The 15,059-nt window shown below is 44.7% G+C and overlaps 1 protein-coding gene across 1 annotated transcript in view; it reads left to right on the top strand.

Annotated features, from left to right (window-relative positions):
- Nucleotides 1–15,059, top strand: part of DENND2A (DENN domain containing 2A) — an 89,587-nt gene that overhangs the window by 19,133 nt on the left and 55,395 nt on the right. The gene's annotated exons all lie outside the window — the stretch shown is intronic.

Below are 15,059 nucleotides of genomic sequence, written 5' to 3'. Positions count from 1 at the left end.
CCAGTCCCATGGTTTTAAGTGTCAGTTACATGCTTATGATTCCCAGATATATATCTCCAGCCCTGACTCTCCCCCAGCCTCAGGTTTGTATAGTCCTCTCATGCTTGGGTCTCCATTTGGTTATCTAATAGCTTGGACTTAACACGTCTAAACCTAAATTCTCAATCCAGGCCGTTACTAACAGTCTCCTCCCAAAATAGATGCTATCTTATTAGTGGTATCACCCTGTATTTTGCTTATGCCAAAAACCTAAGAGTCATTTGTGATTTCTCTCTTTTTCACATACCCCCAATCTAATTCATCAGCAAGTCCTTCGGTTCTAGTTTTAAACATTTTCTTAAAGCTGACTACATCTCCTCCACTGCCACCACCTTAGTCATTTTGTATCCACCCCCAGTGTTCTTCTCCTCAGCAGCCAGAGGAGTCTTCTAGAAATACAGATTTGATCATGTCAGTCCCCTACTCAACATGGTCTGTCAGGTAGGATTCTTTGGGTGCCAGAAATGTAATGTCTTATGTTCTCTTACAGGGGAAAAAAAGTTTGGGTATTCTAGAATTTCTAGAAACGCACACACATATAATATTCTTTAAAAAATGAAATCATGCTCCATATCGACTGTTTTTTACTTAGGATCTCATTGAGATATTTCAGTGGTTCCACTTTCCTTTTTTTTTTTCACCTCCCTTTTTTAACTGCCATCTTTACAGCACCTGGCTAAACCATATTTTATTTAGCCATTCCCCTAGGAATTTACACCTAGGTTGTTTCCAGTTTACAAATAATGCTGTGATGAACACAGCGTTGTTGTGTGACATTGGACAAGCTCCTAAATTTGTCTGAGCCTCATTTTACTGATTTGTAAAATGGAGATGTATAATTATCTCCATGTGACCACTTCATAGCTTTGTTGTGAAGATTGGATGAGTAAATATTTGTAAACATAAGTTAAAACAGAGCCTGGGGCTTCCCTGGTGGCGCAGTGATTGAGAGTCTGCCTGCTAATGCAGGGGACATGGGTTCGTGCCCCGGTCCGGGAAGATCCCACATGCCGCGGAGCAGCTGGGCACGTGAGCCATGGCTGCTGAGCCTGTGCGTCTGGAGAGACCACAGCAGTAAGAGGCCCGCGTACCGCAAAAAAAAAAAAAAAAACAGAGCCTGGCATATAGTAAATGATCAATAAATGTTAGCTTTTTTTTTTTTTTTTTTTAGGATGTTGGGGGTAGGAGTTTAGTAATTTATTTATTTATTTTTGCTGTGTTGGGTCTTCGTTTCTGTGCGAGGTCTTTCTCTAGTTGGCAAGTGGGGACCACTCTTCATTGCGGTGTGTGGGCCTCTGACTATTGCGGCCTCTCTTGTTGCGGAGCACAGGCTCCAGACGCGCAGGCTCAGTAGTTGTGGCTCACAGGCCTAGTTGCTCCGCGGCATATGGGATCCTCCCAGACCAGGGCTCGAACCCGTGTCCTCTGCATTAACAGGCAGATTCTCAACCACTGCGCCACCAGGGAAGCCCAGGGTACCTATTTCTTTTCTAGGACCAAACTGTTTTAATTATTTTAACCTCATAATCTGTTTTATTTATTTATTTTAATTAATTAATTATTTAATTTTTAAATTTTTGGCTGCATTGGGTCTTCATTGCTGCACGCAGGCTTTCTCTAGTTGCAGCGAGCAGGGGCTACTCTTTGTTGCAGTGCGCGGGCTTCTCATTGCAGTGGCTTCTCGTTCCAGAGCACGGGCTTTAGGCGCACGGACTTCAGTAGCTGTGGTGTGTGGGCTCTAGAGCGCAGGCTCAGTAGTTGTGGCACATGGGCTTAGTTGCTCTGCGGCATGGGAGATCTTCCCAGACTAGGGATCGAACCCGTGTCCCCTGCATTGGCAGGTGGCTTCTTAACCACTGTGCCACCAGGGAAGTCCCTGTTTGGGTATAGAATTCTTAATTGACAATATTTTTCTTTCAGCCTTTTGAATATGTGATCCCAATACCTTCTGGCCTCCATAGTTTCTATTAGAAATCAAATAATCTTATTGAAGATCCCTTGTATGTGAGGAGTTAGGGCCTTCAGTAGTTGTGGCACGTGGACTCAGTAGTTGTGGCTTATGGGCTCTAGAGCACGGGCTCAGTAGTTGTGGCACACGGGCTTAGTTGCTCCGTGGCATGTGGGGTCTTCCCGGACCAGGGCTCGAAGACGTGTGCCTGCATTGGCAGGCAGATTCTTAACCACTGTGCCACCAGGAAGTCCCCTCATAATCTGTTTTAATATCTAGTAGAGCTTACAGAAATTTCTTATTGTTGCTAATAATTAGTGGATTCTTTTGGACATTCTACATATAGTATCATGTAATACACACACAAATGATCATTTGGTCTCCTTTTTAATAATTATAAACCTCTTATTTATTTCCTAATTATTCTCCTTATTCAAAAAATGTCTTGAATATTCTGATGTCTTTTCCTAAATGGTCTATATTATCACTATCAAATTTCACACACACACGAAATATGTCAGCTTTTAATTGGGATTCTATACGTTTGCTAAGTTTATTCCTAAATATTTTATTCTTTTGTTGCCATTGTTAATGTAATCTTTTTTCTCATTGTATGGTCTTTGTATTTAAGAAAATATTTATTTTTGTATATTATTCATTTAAAAGACTCCTTAAAGAAATTTCTTATTTCTAATCGTTTGTCAGTTGTTTCTCTTGGACTTTCTGCATATATAATCATATTGTCTGCAAAGAATTATCATTTTATGTTTTTCATTTTGATTTACATCTCCAAATTCTTTCTCTTACTAAAGTGCACTGACTAATATTTTCATAACAGTGTGAAATAATAGTGCTGATAGCACTGGGCAGCTTTATCTCACCCCTAACTTCAGTGGTAATGCTTCTGGTGTTACTCTCAAGCACTCTTGTTGGAGTTATGTTTTCATGCTATCAAGGTAGTGTTCATTGGTAATCCTTTTCTTACTAAGAGTTTAAAAAATTAGGATTGGGTTTTGTCAAATTACTTTTCAGAAACATTTTATGATTGTGTGTTTCTTCTCCTTTGACCTATTAATAGTGAATTTATATCATACTATTTGGTGGATGAACTCCCACTTTGTTCTGGTTCATTATCCTTTTAATGCACAACTGCATTCTATTTGCTAATATTCTATTTAAGATTTTTTTAAGATTTATTATATTTTATTTATTTAATTTATTTTTGGCTGTATCGGGTCTTAGTTGCGGCACATGGGGTCTTTTGTTGTGGCGCGCAGGCTTCTTTCTAGTTGTGGTGTGCAGATTTTCTCTCACTAGTTGTGGCGTGTGGGCTCCGGGGTGCGTGGGCTCTAGTTTACGGCATGTGGGCTGTAGTTGAGGTGCATGAGCTCAGTAGTTGTGGCGTGCAGGCCTGGTTGCCCTGCGGCATGTGGGATCCCAGTTCCCTCACCAGGGATCAAACCTGCATCCCCTGCATTGGAAGGTGATTCTTTACCACTGGACCACCAGGGAAGCCCCCTATTTAAGATTTTTGTACCAGTATTCTATAAATGGGACTGGTCTATATTTGGATTTTATTATACTAACTTTACCAGGCTTTGGTATCAGCATTATGTGATATCTATAGAAGAATTTACAGGCTTCCTTCTTTATGCGCTGAGAAGGTTTGAATCCACCTCCAATTCTAAATCCTTTCCCAAACCAGTGCCAACCTCAGGGCCCTAAGTGCCCTCGTGACTTTTCTGCTCCTGTCCCCAGTGCTTACCCAGAGTAGCCCTTCCGTGCCCTTTCCGGGCTATTCCTCCAAAGAGGCCCACTCTCCCAGGGGCAGCTTTGTTCTGGGAAATTGGTATCTTTCAGCTGTGTCATCACTGGGCAGACAGATCAACCTGGTGAACAGTTATTCCCATTATCTCTTCTCTCTTAGCTACCATCTGCTCTTTTCAGTCTTCCAGCATTTTCTTTAAAACCAGCTAAAGTTACTTAGTTTCAGTCCAAAGATGTAATTTTTCTTGGCCAGTTTGAATATGGTTGCATCAACTGTGTTTTAAGAATTTTGGCTTTGGATTTTTCGTTTTGTTTAAAATTGTACAACGGAGGTGATTAGGGCAAGATGTTCGCTTTCTACTCTTAAAAAACAAAGTATGCTCTTTATTGTGGTCCTATCGCTTAAGGAAAAAAAAAAAGAAAAGACCCAACTCTGAATTTGGCAGGCTTCCTGTCCTCTCTGAGGCAGGAAAGCCAAGCCAAGGTTGAAGAAAGAAATGATTAAGGATTTTGAGGTTATGAGGGTTTAGAATTACACGGCCAGGCTGCGCGCTCCCGAGAACGTATTCAGCTTATTTTCATAGGCCGTTAGTCCACCTCAGCAAGAGCCAAACCAATGGATTCAGATTCTCGGTTTGAGAAAATGTCTTTTTCTTTTTCTTCTCTTTCTGTTTTTCCCTGCTCTATTTTCTTTTTTCCTCTTTTTTCTTCTCTTCCTCCTTCCTTCTGTCTCTTCTCTCTTCTTTCTTCATTTCTCTAAAGCCCCAGGAAATTAACTGCAAGGACTTATGCCTTCAATCCTAAAATGGAAAATGAGAAACCCTCAAATGTCAGGAAATTCCAAAGATAAGCTTCCTACAGCAGCATTAACTTGGTTATGTATATTTTATGGCATACGTTTAAAAACTTTGGCAGGAATGCCTTAAGGCTGACATTTAACAAGAAAAGTGATTATTTTTTAAGTGTAAGCAGCGTCCTGAATTCACATGGGTCTGTGTGTCCAAAACGTTTTCATTTGAATTCAGATTGTTTTATTTTAGTTTAATATGATCACATGACAGAGCTTTTAGATCTTTATGAAACCAAATAACTATGTTGACCAAAATTTCAACTTTTCAACTGATTATTTTGGCATCACAGAGATTCAGCCTTTCCTTGGGGCTTTAGTGTAAGACTTTCAGAACTTTCTGAGGACATGAAACCTCAGTCATTATATGGCTGCCAAATCATACGGTACTGTTATTGATTCCATAATTTCCATCTACTCTAGGACTGATAGGGATCCCCACAGAAGTCTGGCTGGGCAGCAGCCCTCAGCTATCATGGGTTTAGTCGTTAAAGTTAACGTACCAGCCACACTGTGGTCTGTCTCTGTCACTATCTGTCTCAGTCACCATGTCATCCATGAGGCAACTCTAACTACCATGTCTAAAAACTGAATGTTTAAAATTTTCAAAGGGGCAAATTGTTTGATTAATTTGAGATTTAGAGCAAAAGTAACTTTGAAAGCAGCTGAGAAGCTTGACTTTGTAAATTCATTTATTTCGATGGTAGTTTGCATAGGAAGACAAAGAGATGAGAGTAGAGAGGGTGGTTGTCATTCTACATTACAATAGTGATTGTCATGTCATTTCTCATGAGAAGGTGGAAATGGTTGGATTTTAGGTACAGTGGTGGCTAAGGATAGTTTTTCTTCTGACATTTCTATTTTTGCATCCAGGATAGAGATAAGTGGAAACCCAACATGCGTAGTCATAGCCCTCGACAGAGGAGATACCCAGTAGCAGAGTGAGAGCTAAGAGCTGACGTAAGCATTCATTTAGCCCCCTGCTCTGATCACCAGGTGGTGAGACAGGCTGGAACCTGGGACTCTTTGCTACAGTGCTGCAATGCTTGCACCTGGACAAACATCTCCTTGAGCAGCAAAATACAAAGAAACTATAAGGGACTAAAAATAACTGTGTGCATGTGCAGTTGGGACAAATTCTGGACAAAAGATACAAAGAGGCCAAAAAAACCCAACTGCCACTTTTGAAGAGCGGGAGAAAAAGTAGGGTACTGCGCATGTCCGCTGCATACAACGCCACCTAAGGGGTGGGAAACGCACCTAAACCATCCCTCTGGCCCGACCCCTGGACACACCCTTACCCTCACCCTGTTTAAGGAACCAGCTCGCAGCCCCTTGAGCAGATGAGCAAGCAAGGGAACCTGTTGTTCGTTCTCACTCCCCACTGCTGCCGCAGGGGCCCCAATAAAGTCTTGCCTGAATCTCTTTTCTGGCCTCTGATCAATTTCTATTGATTAAGGAGGCCAAGAACCCTGATCAGTAACAGTGGTTATGAATGCCCTTCCCAAGGAGAAGAGCTGCCCCTGATCACCGGGGATGGAGGAAAGAAGAGAGTCTGTGGCAGCTGGAGGTGGATGAGGGACTCAGAGCAAGGCATCCCTGGTTTCTAGATCATCTGAATGGTGTTTTAGGTGGGTGCTGGGTCTCAGGCTGTCCAAGCAAATTTAAATACAGCTGAAAATAATTCTGGGGGAAATATGTTCAAACAATTGACTAAAAATTAGCTCTCAGAATACAGATAAAATATATCTTTACCCCAAAATAGGGATAAATTATAAGCAGTAAAGATGGCCATTAAAACCAGCTTTTAAAATATTCACTCACTTACTCAGCCAACATTTTACTCTACCTATGTAGTAGTATGCTAGAGCAATGAATAAGACAGACTCAGACCCTGCCCTCATGAAACTTACGTACTAGTAATAGTCAGAACTATACAACTGGTTATGTAACTAAGCACTCTCGGGGCAGTGAGGAAGCCTGTGGTGCTGTGGGAATGTTCAGCAGGGGTAGCTAGCCTGTCATGGAAACCTGGCCAGCTCAGAGAGGAAGTGACACTCATACAAGGCCTGAGGTTCCCAGGCAAGGGGGTGGGCTGGGAAATGGGTGTGTGTGTGTGTGTGTGTGTGTGTGTGTGTGTGTGTGTGTGCAGTTTGAGTGGACAAACAAGCAGAGGCCCTGGGGCAAGAAAGAATTTAGCACGCTGGAGGACTGAAAGGCAGGGGGTGGGCCAGAGGGGTAGGAAGAGTGTGAGCTGAGGCCCAGAAGCCCTCTGGAGTCAGCTCTGGAAGAGCCTTGGAGCCCAGGCGAGGGTGTTGGCCTGTTACAGAAGAGGAATGGGAAGCATCCGGAAGTGTCTAAGAAGGGGAGAGACACAATCCGATTTGCGTTCCTAAGAGGTTGCCCCACCCCACAGCTGTGGCGAGACTGGAAGGGGCACCAGTGGACAGGGTGGGTAGTTGGGGCGGTTGGGAGGGAGATCAAGGAGGTTTTGGGGTTACCCTGTGGTATAACTGCAGTGGGGATTGAGAGAAGTGAGTGGATCCCAGGGATACTTTGCAGGTAGAACTCGTTAGTTGGTTAGATGTGGGCAGTGATGGAGAGGGAAGGTTACACAGGACTTCCAGGGTTAAGGCGTAAACACTTGGATGGATGGTGATGGCCTTTGCCGAGATGGAAGCACTGGAGAGGGAGCTGGTCCTCATGAGGGAGTGGGGAATGGTGGTATGAGTTCAACTTTGGATTTGTTCATTTTGAGCTTCTCTTGCATCATCTAAACAGAGATGTGGGATGAGCTCTTACGTTAGTACTTCGTTTACAAAAATATGGAAAAGTCACAAATAACATTCAAAATGCGGGCTTCCCTGGTGGCGCAGTGGTTGAGAGTCCGCCTGCTGATGCAGGGGACACAGGTTCGTGCTCTGGTCCGGGAAGATCCCACATGCCGTGGAGCGGCTGGGCCCGTGAGCCATGGCCATTGAGCCTGCGTGTCTGGAGCCTGTGCTCTGCAACGGGAGAGGCCACAACAGTGAGAGGCCCGTGTACCGCGAACAAAAACAAAAACAAAAACATTCAAAATGCTACTTGAAATTATGCTATTTTGCTGGGGGACACCACACAGTTTGCCGGATCTTAGTTCCCCAACCAGGGATCCAACCTGTGCCCCCTACAGTGGAAGCGCAGAGTCCCAGTCACTGGACCTCGAGGAAATACATTCCCAGGGACTTCTTACTGTGCATCACCAGCTGTGAGCTCAATTCCACCCTTTAAGAGGTGCTTATTAAACATGCAGCTGGATGTGGAACAAACATGGAAATGTTTAAACGAGAGAGAAGCCAATTTAGATGTGGTTATCATTAGCCTTTCAAAATTTCCTTTCAAAGTTAATGTGTAAATAACAGTATTAAAACCTTTTTTTCAAGTAAATAATATTTTCATGGAAAAGACTTAGCTAAATGATTGGATGATTAGTTTAATCATATTTCTCCTCTTTGGGACCCTAATCACCTACTTGAACCTCAGAACCAAAGGACTGCAGTCCTTGGAGGCATTTATGCAGATTATAGAAATAGTGCTGAGGAGGAACCAACCACTTAATAAAGCTAATGCTTGCAAACATGTCACCAACACAGGACAATGGGAAATCAAACTTCGTGATTGGAATTTTGTTTTCCCACTGCCTCTAGAAGCTGGGCATGTAAGGATTTCTGGTTTCTTCTTGATCTTGGATGGACAGTAGCTTCATGTTGATTTAAAGTTTGTCTTTCAGGCTTCCTGTATAAGAATTAACCAGCTAAAACCCAACATTTTAATACAGAAATAGAACTACTATTTAAGAAATCCTGTGATGAATTCTTTTGCAAATTAAATAAGAGTTTTGCACTGTGAATAACCATCCTCTAATCAGCTTTTTTTTTTAATTAATGGAAGTTTGTAACATTTTAAAAGTGGGCTTTTCTAATACTGTTTAGATTGGTGGTACCTTTTATGTGTTGGGAATCAAATGCAAAATATGGCTGATATCTTGTTTTAGCATCTTGTTCTCAGAAATATGGAAGGATCGTAAAAAAAATTCAAACTATAGCTTGAAATCCCAGGGTATCTGACAGCAGCCATTTGGATTACAAGCTAATCCCATCCTAACAAACCCCAAGAGGTGATCCAGATTCTTGATTGTGCCACATATGCTCTAAATAAGCGAGCCATCCGCTGGGACTTGGAGAGCCTTTAGCATACAAACATCTTTATTGTTAGGGCATTTATTATTTTTTTTTTTAACATCTTTATTGGGGTATAATTACTTTACAGTGGTGTGTTAGTTTCTGCTTTATAACAAAGTGAATCAGTTACACATATACATATGTTCCCATATCTCTTCCCTCTTGCATCTCCCAGGTCATTTATTATTAAAACATTTGAACTATTCAGATATTATTTCATAAATATTTTATAATAATTTTATTATTTTAAAATTTGACCTATAAAAATATTGCTTCACTGGTACCTCAAATGATATATATATTTTTTAATTAATTAATTTATTTATGGCTGTGTTGGGTCTTCGTTGCTGTGCGCGGGTTCTCATTGCGGTGGCTTCTGTTATTGCGGAGCACAGGCTCTAGGCGCGCGGGCTTCAGTAGCTGTGGTTCGAAGGCTCTAGGGCACAGGCTCAGTAGTTGTGGCACACGGGCTTAGTTGCTCCGCGGCATGTGGGATCTTCCGGACCAGGGATCGAACCCGTGTCTCCTGCATTGGCAGGCGGATTCTTAACCACTGTGCCACTGGGGAAGCCCTCAAATGATATTTTTAAAAATAAATAATGGGGCTTCCCCGGTGGCGCAGTGGTTGGGGGTCCGCCTGCCGATGCAGGGGACACGGGTTCGCGCCCCGGTCCGGGAGGATCCCGCATGCCGTGGAGGGGCTGGGCCCGTGAGCCATGGCCGCTGGGCCTGCGTGTCCGGGGCCTGTGCTCTGCAGCGGGAGGGGCCACGGCAGTGAGAGGCCCGCGTACCACACACAAAAAATAAATAAATAAATAAGTAAATAAATAAATAAATAAAATAAATAATGGAGCTTCCCCGGTGGCGCAATGATTGAGAATCCGCCTGCCAATGCAGGGGACACGGGTTCGAGCCCTGGCCCGGGAAGATCCCACATGCCACAGAGGAACTAAGCTCGTGTGCCACAACTACTGAGCCTGCGTGCCACAACTACTGAAGCCCGTGCGCCTAGAGCCCGTGCTCCACAATGAGGGAAACCACTGCAATGAGAAGCCCGTGCACCACAACGAAGAGTAGCCACCGCTCGCCGCAACTAGAGAAAGCCCGCGTGCAGCAACAAAGACCCAACACAGCCAAAAATAAATAAATAAAAAATAAAAAATGATAGGGCTTCCCTGCTGGCACAGTGGTTAAGAATCCGCCTGCCAATGCAGCGGACACGGTTTCAATCCCTGGTCTGGGAAGATCCCACATGCGGTGGAGCAACTGAGCCTGTGCACCACAACTACTGAGACTGCTCTCTATAGCCCGCAAGCCACAACTACTGAAGCCCGCGTGCCTAGAGCCCGTGCTCCACAGCAAGAGAAGCCACCGCAATGAGAAGCTCATGTACTGCAGTGAAGAGTAGCCCCCGCTCACCACAACTAGAAAAAGCATGCGCTCAGCAATGAAGACCCAATGCAGCCAAAAATAAATAAATAAATTTATAATAAATAAATAACGATAGAACTCTCTCCGTGTCAAAGCAAGGCACAGCTGCAGCCCCTTTCGGCAATCAAAGAAAAGGCCCACCTTAGCCAATGTCATGCTGGAATCCCAGGCAGTCAAGGCTTTAGCTGTAGGCAGTGGCCACCACCCTCTCCCTCTGCTGCTGGGAGTGGAGCTTCCTGCTATTGTGGCAGAAACTGCTCAGCTCCCAGTGAAGTGACTCCCCACCTGTCCTCTCTTTTCCCTGTGAGGGTTCATAGCCTCTCTTCATCGTATAGTTTAGTTACATTATGGGAAATAGAGGGCTTGCCTGGGCAATGCTCAGTAATGTGTAATATGGTTTTATAGAGGAAATTAGTTTGGGAATTCCCTGGTGGTCCAGTGGTTAGGACTCCGTGCTCTCACTGCCGAGGGCCCCTGGTTCAGTCCCTGGTTGGGGAACTAAGATCCCACAAGCTGCACAGCCAAATAAAAAACAAAAAAATAGTTCAAGTTCCTAACAATAAACTTTGGAAACTTGACCTGATTTAATCTGGTGACTGTGACTGCAGCTTTCCTCCTGCCTTGCCTTACTTGCGTGCTCTGCATAATGCATGTCTTTTTTCTTTTTTTTAATTTATGTATTTTTGGCTGTGTTGGGTCTTCCTTGCTGAGCATGGGCTTTCTCTAGTTGCAGTGCACGGGCTTCTCATTGCGGTGGCTTCTCTTGTTGCAGAGCACGGGCTCTAGGCACACGGGCTTCAGTAGTTGTGGCTCGCAAGCTCAGTAGTTGTGGCTCGTGGGTTCTAGAGCACAGGCTCAGTAGTTGTGGAGCACGGGCTTAGTTGCTCCGCAGCGTGTGGGATCTTCCCCGCCCAAGGCTTGAACCTGTGTCCCCTGCATTGGCAGGCGGATTCTTCACCACTGTGCCACCAGGGAAGTCCAGTGCCTGTCTTTTTAAGAGCACCAATCTCCAACCAGATTTCCTGGGTTCTCCCAAAGTGACTTTGAGCAATTTACCTTATGTCTCTATACCTGTTTTCTCATGCATAACATGTGTATAATAATAGTAATCTAAAAAATAAAAAATAAAAAAAAATAATAGTAATCTTTCACAAGGTTGTTGTAAAGTTTGAATGTGCTGATCCAAGACAAGCACTTGGTCAGTACACAGTAAGTACTGAATGAATGATTCTGTGGTCTCTGAACAATTTGCACTTTCCCTACCACGGAGCGTACATGCTGAGGACTAGCTAACGTAACTTGGTTTGCTCAGCAGAGGAAACCCAGGAGTTCTGGGCCACACCTCCAGCCCCAATCAGCTGCCTGGCTGATGCCAGCCTGGGCTAATGGAAATTGGACTAGGAAATGTTCAGAGTGGGGTCACAGCACAACCCATTCCCATCTTAGAGAAAACGGCTCAGACCTGCTTTCCCCCAGGCCCCATCTGCGAGAGCTCTGAAGCTCAGTCCTTCCTCTCCCCGCTGGACACCTCAAGGGGAGAAAGAAGGGGCTCATGGATTAGTATCCATTTTTTTGGGCACAAACTTCTTTTCATAAGTCAGAACCCTGGGGCACTGGTGACGGTTTCAGCCTTGTGACCTGACTTAAGGCCATAGAGCTCCAGCCTAGAAGCCCATCTTTGTGCTCCTGTCCTAAGTGCCACGTTCAAGTTTATAAAAGAATGAGGGTGGGGTGGAGATAAGGGGTGATGAACTCAGTTGTGTAGATATTAAAGTATAGAACCTAATGAATTCCCCAGTTGTCCAGTGGTTAGGACTCGGCACATTCACTGCTGTGGGCCCAGGTTCAATCCCGGGTCGGGGAACTAAGATCCCGCAAGCTGTGCAGTGCAGCCAAAAAAAAAGTATGAAGCCTAAAGAGGAGAAGCTTTGGGAAATTCCTATAGCCCAGAAAGAGGAAGAGGTAGAGAGCTGCCAGTGCAAGCCCAGGAAGAGTGGTCTGACAGGGCAGGTAGAGTTAGGGCAGCTCTGCACCCGCCTCCTCAAACCATCAGGGGGGCCGGTTTGCAGGTGTTTCCAACCCTTTGCCAAAAGATACTTCTGTAAAATATAATAAAAAAAAGAATTACCAGAGGAATGTAATGAAAAAAGACGTCAGTATACAAACCTCAGTTTTTTTGTGTTTTTTTTTTTAAGTTCATTCTGTCAAATTGTTTGAAAAGTTCCTAAACGCTTTCTCTCAATTTCTGTACTTATCTTGTCAAGGACCGGAAACAGTTGGCAACCCAGCTTTGGCCCACAGATTGCACTTTGAGCACTGCTACCTTATGCTGTAGAAACCAAGTGGTGTCACGTAATGAAAGGACCGAGAAAGTTGTTAGGTTCTACCAGGAACTCACTAGTGACCTTTAGGAGGAATTTCAGGAAAGGGATGCACACGGACAGGTTGAGAGGGTAAGGGAAAGAAAAACTAGTGAACTGTGGTAAACTAAGAGAGGAATTTCAGGAAAGGGATGCACACGGACAGGTTGAGAGGGTAAGGGAAAGGAAAACGAGTGAACTGTGGTAAACTAAGAGAATAATCTCTGCTCCTCCTCCCCTCCCCTTAGTTAAAAATGGTGGCAAGGGCTTCCTTGGTGGCGCAGTGGTTGGGAGTCCGCCTGCTGTTGCAGGGGGCACAGGTTCGTGCCCCGGTCCGGGAAGATCCCACATGCCGCGGAGCGGCTAGGCCCGTGAGCCATGGCCGCTGAGCCTGCGCGTCCGGAGCCTGTGCTCTGCAACGGGAGAGGCCGCGGCAGTGAGAGGCCCACGTACTGCAAAAAAAAAAAAAAAAAAAAAAATTTTGGGGGGAAGGAAGGTGAGAAATAGCAGAACCACAAAGGTCATTGCTCCAAATGAAAGCTTTTTAAGATAGAGGAAACCTGTGCATGTTAAAGAAGGAGAGAAAGAAGCTAGTGGAGAGGGAAAGATTTCAAATGCAAGAAATCCCCAAAGCTTGGAAAGCGGGCAGATGGCCTCTGCCTGGTTCTGCTGTCTCATTGCCTGGCACTCTCCACCCTGTTCCCTGCAGCCCAGCCACGCTGTCCGTCTGTCTGCCATTTCCTGAAATGCACCGAGCTCTCTCTGTAGACTCAGGACTTTCCCACATGCTTTTCCCTCTTTTTGGAATGTTCTTCCCCCGACTAGATTCTTTTTATCCTTCAAGGCTCAGGTTCAATGAGTGACTTTCTCATAGAGGCCTCCCTTGATGCATCCCACAACCTACATTGAGCCTTCCTCGATATCCTCACACCCTGTGCTTTTCCATCACTGAAGTTAACCCAGTTTATAATTCTGTTTATCTGTGTGTGAGCTGGTTGAACATTGTCTTCCTCCCTAGAATGTAAGCTCTTTGAGGCAGGGACTCTGGCTGTTTTAGTCCTTATTTTTCAAACCCTGAGCACAGTGCCTCCCACACAGTAAATGTTCATATAAAGCCCTGGCTGCATAAATAACTAATAGCACCATGACAGATAATAATAGCTAACATTTGTTGAGGGCTTATTAGGTGCCAAGGACTTTACAAACGTCCTCTGTTCTATGGACAGTCCTATGAGATAATTACTATTTTTACAAATCAGGACACTGAGTTTGAGCTCAGGTAGTTTATCCAAGTTGAAAAGACTTGTGAATGAGGGATTCGGGATCTGTGTCCAGATTTGTTTAATCCTAGACCCACCAGAGGGGCACTTTCTCCAGGGGCTGGAAGTGTGGGTGAGGAAACAAGGACGCTCTGCATTTCACAGCAGTTAGCTGCAATGTGCCATCTGGCATGCGCAGAACACTGTACTAGACACATGTGAACACAGTGAGAGAGAAGAGCGGTGATTCCTGAGCCAGAGGAGGGTTGTGAGCATCTGGACCCTGTATCAGAAGGAGTGAGGGGCCAGGACCACGTCAGCTCAGGGATGTGCCCTGTTTAACATGGGTGGACTGCATATTCACTAAATTCCATTCACGGAAGGCCCAGGTGCGTTCAGCAGAAATTCCTGATAAATCTGCTTGGGGCCAGAAGAAGGTGAGCCTCCGGAGCCTGAGTGGGCAGGACTGTTCTGCTCCAACAGGGAGAAGTTGTGGGTTACTTTGGAGAAGGAGAGAGAGAGAGAGAAGAAAAAAGGGGGAGGTGGAGTGAACCTGCGAGATGGGTGATGTTTTGTATGTTTCATAATATGACCCACCTCATGATCTCCCAAGTGTTCCATAGAGTTACAAAAGATCATAGAAACTCAAGGTGACTGGCCGTGTGTGTGTGTGTGTGTGTGTGTGTGTGTGTGAGCTGGAGAAGGGGCTAGATTTCACAGTAGAGTCAATACCAGCAGAACAGGGACAGCCCATGTGGATGTAAGATGGGGGGGGAGGGTGGCGGTGAGCCAGGCCCCAGACAGAGCCCCAGGCACATTTGCACAGATCTCAGGGTGGGGTGGGGTGCCTCAACTGGCCCTTGGGTTTCTGATAACCACTTGGGTGAGAGAAGGGGGAGGTGCTCAGGCTTCTTGTCTGCTCTGAATTGGCCATTACTACTCCTTTGTGTTTATTCGTGTGTGCTCTGTAAACACTAGAACATTTGAAAAATCCAGAAAAGTAAAAGTGAAGAGAAGACACCAGTCATCCCTCCGTCCTGAGATAGCAGCTATGTTTCACTTCTCTTCTTTTTATCTTCTGTGTATGTGTTTGCGTACAAAGTTGGGATTGGATTGTATACTTTACTATCTTTAGCTGGCAAAGTAGCATAAACATTCTCACAAGTAAAAACCACATCTCATAGTTGA

Source organism: Phocoena phocoena, chromosome 9 (assembly GCF_963924675.1).
Source record: "Phocoena phocoena chromosome 9, mPhoPho1.1, whole genome shotgun sequence".
In the NCBI taxonomy this organism is placed as follows: domain Eukaryota; kingdom Metazoa; phylum Chordata; class Mammalia; order Artiodactyla; family Phocoenidae; genus Phocoena; species Phocoena phocoena.
This window is presented reverse-complemented; position numbering and strand designations above follow the sequence as displayed.